The 6407-nt window shown below is 41.2% G+C and overlaps 1 protein-coding gene across 2 annotated transcripts in view; it reads left to right on the top strand.

Annotated features, from left to right (window-relative positions):
• PKD2L2 (polycystin 2 like 2, transient receptor potential cation channel) overlaps positions 1–6407 on the top strand; it is a 59193-nt gene that overhangs the window by 38584 nt on the left and 14202 nt on the right. The window lies entirely within an intron of this gene.

The following is a 6407-nucleotide window of genomic DNA, read 5'->3' as shown; positions in this document are numbered from 1 at the left end:
TTTTTTTTTTTTTGAGACAGAGTCTCACTATGTCACCCTCTATAGAGTGCGGGTGACATTACAGCTCACAGCAACCTCAAACTCTTGGGCTTAAGAGATTCTCTTGCCTCAGCTTCCCAAGTAGCTGGGACTATAGGCACCCAGCACAATGTTCAGCTATTTTTTTGTTGTTGTTGTAGTTGTCATTGTTGTTTAACAGGCCTAGGCCGGATTTGAACCCAGCAGCCTGGGTATATGTTGCTGGTGCCCTAACCACTGATATATGGGCACCAAGTCAACCTAAGTTTTTAATATTGGACTTGAGTATTTATATATTGTGCATCAACTCTGTTGGATACGAGAACACCGTAGGAGTGGTATACAGGGAAATCTATTTTATGTTGTTTAGAAAAATTGCATGAAATCATGTAGTTGCAAATAAAAAGTAGGTTGAGGCATGATAAGAAAAAAAGATTCTCTCTTTGGCTTTTGATAGTTTCATTATAATGTGTCATATGGGTCTTTCAGTTCATCCTATTGGAGTTCATTGAGCTCCTTGGATGGATGATTATAGCCTTATCTTTCATGAAACTTGGGACACTTTCAGCCATCATTTCTTCAGCAAGCTCTCTGCTTCTTTCTATTATACTTCTCGTACTTCCACAATGTGTATTTGGAATGTGTGTTTGATGGTGTCCCATAGGTCTCTTAGGATTTGTTCATATCTCTTCAATCTTTTTTCTTTTTGTTCCTTAGCCTCAATAATTTCAATTATCCTGGATTTAAGTTCACTGATTTCTTCTTTGGTGGGCTCAAATATTAATCCCTCTAGTGAATCTTTCATTTCAGTATTTATATTTTTCATCTCTGAAATTTCTTTTTGGCTTCTTTATAGGTTTTCTCTTTACTGATATTTGCATTTTGTTTATACATTAGTCTCTTGATTTTTAACCATGTTTTTCTTTCATTCTTTGAGCAGCTTTAAAATAGTTGTTTAAAATCTTTGTCTAGTAGGTCTGCCATCTAGTTTTTCTCAGGAATGGTTTGGGATCACCTGAAATAGGTCATATTTCCATTTCTTCATATGTCTGGTGATTTCTAAATGAACTTAAAAATTCTGTTGCCCAGGGTAGAGTGCCATGGTATCAGCTGAACTCACAGCAATCTCAAACTCCTGGGTTCAAGTGATCCTCCTGCCTCAACTTCTCAAATAGCTGGGACTACAAGGTGCCTGTCACTATGCCCAGCTATGTGTATGTAAACTTTTAGATCAAAACTGTATGTCTTGTGACTTTGTGATTTTTCAAAAAAATCCAGATATTTTAATCTCATAATGTGATAAAATCTGGAAACCCCTTTTTCAAGGTTTGCCTTTTAAAAACATTTTTTTGATTCTGATACTCGGTCTCTATGCTGAGGATAAACCTAAGCTGTACATTTAAGGTCTACTCAGGTTTTTTCTTAGACCATGCCTTTTCCTGAGCATGCATCCTAACTTTTTAAAGTAACTTCTCCTTTATATGCAGATGCTTTTGAATGTCCTACTCTTTTAACGTCTGGCTTCCCAAAAAGGAAAAAGAGAAAAAGGTGTTGGGTTAGAATATAAGCTCTTTAAATTCCAAGAATATTGCTTATGTTGGAAGGGGAGGAATTTGCAACAATGGAAGGAGTACAGAGCCCACCTCTGCATCTGCATCTATCTCTACCATAAGAGGCAGCAACAGCAATTAGAACGCAGATCCCAAATATTTAGAGGACAGGTCTTTCCTGCTCTCCCTGGCTCCCATGAGGTGCATGTGAGCTGCTCCATGAGTGGGTGTATGTCTCCCTGCTATGGGGCTGAAGAGGGGGATGCAAAGCCGCTGCTAAGGGCTAAAATTGAAAAAGGTAACCACAATTTACTGTCTTAGATTTCCCTGGAAGTTGCAGGCCTTCTTCAATAGACTCCAGAGTTCCAAAATAGTTCTTACATCAGACAGATTCTGCTATTGCAATTAATGTCTAGGTGAGGGTGGAGAAGAGACAGTTACCTGAGCTTTCACCTCTACCATCTTCCCAGCATCCTTTACCCTGAAAGCATTTTTGCTGATTCAGAAGAAATAGCTGATAAACTACTTCTGGCCACCTCTCAGAGAAGAGACAGAAGGCAAAGTCCAGGGCCTGCATAACATGTACACCTGGGAAGGAGGAGGACTATCTGATCACCTCTTCACACATCAAGAAAAAAGCTTGAATTGCTACAACCTCAAGTTAAAGGTGAACCCCTTGCAGTGACTTGAAGTCTAACTTCACTCTTCAAGTATCCAACGAACCTCAGGTCTTGAACTTTAAATAAGTTAGTCTCAGGCTAGAATGCTTGCAATTAACCCAGCTGACACAAACGAAACGCCTCTCTGAGGAAACATATCTTTCTCCCAGGCATTCCATTATCTCTACAAGTAATTTTTCAAATATAATGCACTGCTTATAGTTAAGGATAACTGTCATTTGGTGGTGGGGATCCTAATCAAGAACTAGCATATATGATAACACAAATAATTTCAAAGTCTTCAGATACTAGAATTATCAAACAATACTATATTTAGATAAAACATAAGTCAGAAAATATCTTTAGAGAATAGGACAGTATAGAAAGTAAAAATTACAGTGACTGATATTAAAAGCCCAAGTTGATAGATTTTACATCAAATAAGACACAAAGAGAGAATGAGTGGAAGATAGTTTAGAAGAAATAATCAAAAATGTGGCAGAGAGAGGCTGGGCACAGTAGCTCATACCTGTAATCCTAGCACTATAGGAGGCTGAAGTGAGTGGATTGCCTGAACTCAGGAGTTTGAGACCAGCCTGAGCCAGAGCAAGAACTTGTCTCTAAAAAAAATAGCTGGGCGTTGTGATAGGCACCTGTAGTCCCAGTTACCTGGGAGGCTAAGGCAAGAGAATCGCTTAAGCCCATGAATTTAAGGTTGCTGTGAGTTGTGATGCCATGGTACTCTACCAAGGGCAAGAAAGTGAAACATTGTCTCAAAAAAAATGTGGCAGAGAGACAAAATGTTGGGAGATGGTATTTGAAACAAAAGATCAAATAAGAGGCTTAATATATATATATATATACTTTTTTTTTTTTTTGGAGACAGACCCTCAAGCTGTCCCCCTGGGTAGAGTGCCGTGGCATCACAGCTCACAGCAACCTCCAACTCCTGGGCTCAAGTGAGTCTCCTGCCTCCGCCTCCCAAGTGGCTGGGACCACAGGTGCCCTCCACAACACCTGGCTATTTTGGTTGCAGCTGTCATTGTTGTTTGGCGGGCCCAGGCTGGATTCGAACCTGCCACCTTAGGTGTATGTGACTGGCGCCTTAGCCACTTGAGCCACAGGCACCAAGCCAGCTTAATATATTTTTAACCTGAGTTACAGAAGAAGAGATAAAGGAAATATTTGGAGAATGCTTAGGAATAGCTACCACCCAATCAATGCCTTCAAGAAAGTGGAAACTCCTATTAATGATAAATGGTACATTATGGTGCAGTTCTTTAGTTATTTTAATCCAGTAAGAACTAACTCTACAAAGTTAGCAGGAGTATCAAGATATCACAAAACAGGCTAGGCATGGTGGCTCATGCCTGCACTCACAGTGTTTTGGAAGACTGAGGCAGGAAGATCACGTCAGCCCAGCTTGTGCAACATAGCAAGACACAGCTCTATAAAAACATTCTTTAAAAATTAAAAAAATTATAGTCATATGCACCTGTAGTCTTAGCCGCTTGGAAGACTGAGGCAGGTGGATCACTTAAGCCCAGGAATTTGAGGCTACAGTGAACTATGTTCACATCACTGTATTCCAGTCAGTGCAAGACAGAGAGATGATGACTCTAAAAAAAATTTTTTTAAATGAAAATAAGTTACAAAACCATGTTTTCCTTCAATATACACCTATATACTGAGATGTCATGGTGTTCCTTTTAGCTTGCAAAAAAGAAAAATGGACACATTCCAATTAAGAGAAGAGACCCTGTATTTGAAGTCTCCAGTTTCCATGTGACCATAGCCATTCATTAAATGGCTTAGCTTTTTGTTATTCATATTATTTACAAAGCAGAGATATTTAAAGTTTCCTGATAGAAAAGGGCTAAATGAAAGTTTTACTAATTTCTGAAGAGGAGAAAAGAATGGGAAATGGTGCTTTTTTTTTTTTTTCAAAAGACACCGTCTCCTTCTGTCACCCTGGGTAGAATGCCATGGCATCATTACAGCTCAGAGCAACCTCAAACTCTTGAGCGTAAGTGATCCTCTTGCCTTAGCCTCCTGAGTGTCTGCAACTTCAGGTGTGCACCATCATGCCTGGCTAGTTTTCCTATTTTTAGTACAGACAGAATCTCACTCTTGCTTAGGCTGATCTCAAACTCCTAAGCTCAAGCAATCTACTGCCTTGGCCTCCCAGAGTGCTAGGATTGTAAGCATGAGTCACCACACCTGGCCCCTTTAACTTATCTTTTCCTTTGTAAGGATAAAAGATCTTGTCAGAAACACTAAAGCATAATCTCTTATGCTCCTATGCCAGAAAGGAAAAGGTATTTTTATCAGTGGTGAGACTTTTCTTTCCAATTCAGCATTTTCTCTATTTTACACAGAAGAGCATTACAAACTCTAGTTTGTAGTAGTATTAAGCTATTAATAGTATTAAAAGCAGGATAAATATTTTACACGTGGTTAGTCAGATCTCATCTAAGAACTAAGCATGAAATGCCAAATAAGTCACAGGACTGTTTTAATATAAATAAGTATTGGAATCAATCAATGTCCACTTCAGGAAGCTTCTTGTCTGAATCCAAAAGCGCAGCTGTGTCTATCCTGCTTAGCAGCCTGAGGGCCTGGGCTATCTCCTTGTCCATCCATTGATCCATTCTGCTTCCCACTTTTTTTTTGAGACAGAGCCTCGAGCTGTCCCCCTGGGTAGAGTGCCGTGGCATCACAGCTCACAGCAACCTCCAACTCCCGGGCTCAAGCGAGTCTCTTGCCTCCGCCTCCCAAGTAGCTGGGACCACAGGCGCCCGCCACAACGCCCGGCTATTTTTTTGGTTGCAGCCGTCATTGTTGTTTGGCGGGCCCCGGGCTGGGGATTCGAACCTGCCATCTTAGGTGTCTGTGGCTGGTGCCTTAGCCGCTTGAGCCACAGGCGCCGAGCCTTTTTTTTTTTTTAAAGAGACAGTCTCACTTTGTCACCCTTGGTAGAGTGCTATCACATCACAGCTCACAGCAACGTCCAGCTCTTGGGCTTAGGTGATTCTCTTAGCTCAGCCTCCCGAGTAGCTGGGAGTACAGGAACCAGACACAAGGCCTGGCTATGTTTTTATTGCAGTTGGTTGGGGCCGAGTTTAAACCCACCACCCTCGGTGTATGGGGCCAGCACCCTACTCACTGAGCTACAGGCTCCATCCTCTGCGTTGCAGTTTTTTGAATGTATAGGGCTACAGATACTTATCAGCTCCTTAATTTTAGTTTCAATCTCTTCTGACTTGACAACTGGATCCAGGGTCAGGTTCTGCTTGTTTTGCAGATTCAGCTTGTTACCAGCCACTGCATTGCCTCACTCCTACTTTTTTTCTACTTTCATCATGTCACATCCCAGTGGTCCTTGTTTTTGAAAGATCTGATTACTTCCATGTACTGTTAAATGTTTCCCCTAGTTCTTCAAATAATTTTGGCCTTTCTTTACATTTCCGGAACTGTGCCGTCATAGGTTCACCCAGAATTTTTTAGTTCAGCCAACCCAAGTGAAGAGACATAAACTTGCTTTGGGTGGTCTGCTCCATCCTCATACAAAGTTTCAAAGTAAAACTGTTAACAATCTTCAGGATTTCTTTGAATGCTTTTATTTTTTTCATTATAGATAGTCCTCTGTTCCCTTTATGTGACTGGCAAAAGCAGTAAGAGACAAGAGGCCGCATGCATTGTGGCTCATACCTGTAATCCTAGCACTCTAGGAGGCTAACTTGAGCAAATGAATTTGAGGTTGCTATGAGCTAAGTTGATGCCATGGCACTCTAGCCTGGGTAACAGAGTGAAATTCTGTCTTGAAAATAAATAAATCAAGAAGTGGTCTCACTCTTAACTGACCAATCATGCAAAGTATCAGCATGCGATAAAAAAACTTCCCTGGCAGCACCCGTAGCTCAGTGACTAGGGCACCAGGCACATATACCCAGGTTGGCAGGTTTGAACCCAGCCCGGGCCAGCTAAAACAACAATGACAACTGCAACAACAACAACAACAAATAATAGCTGGGTGTTGTGGGGGGTGCCTGTGACTGAGTTGGGAGGCTGAGACAAGACAATCTCTTGAGCCCAAGGGTTTGAGGTTGCTGTGAGCTGTCACGCCATAGAACTCTACCCAGGGTGACAGCTTGAGACTGTCTCAAAAAAAAAAAAAAAA

This window comes from Otolemur garnettii, unplaced genomic scaffold (assembly GCF_000181295.1).
Source record: "Otolemur garnettii isolate 467f Iridium unplaced genomic scaffold, OtoGar3 scaffold00003, whole genome shotgun sequence".
NCBI lineage: Eukaryota > Metazoa > Chordata > Mammalia > Primates > Galagidae > Otolemur > Otolemur garnettii.
The sequence above is the reverse complement of the archived record's forward strand: the minus strand, read 5'-3'. Positions and strand labels throughout refer to the sequence as shown.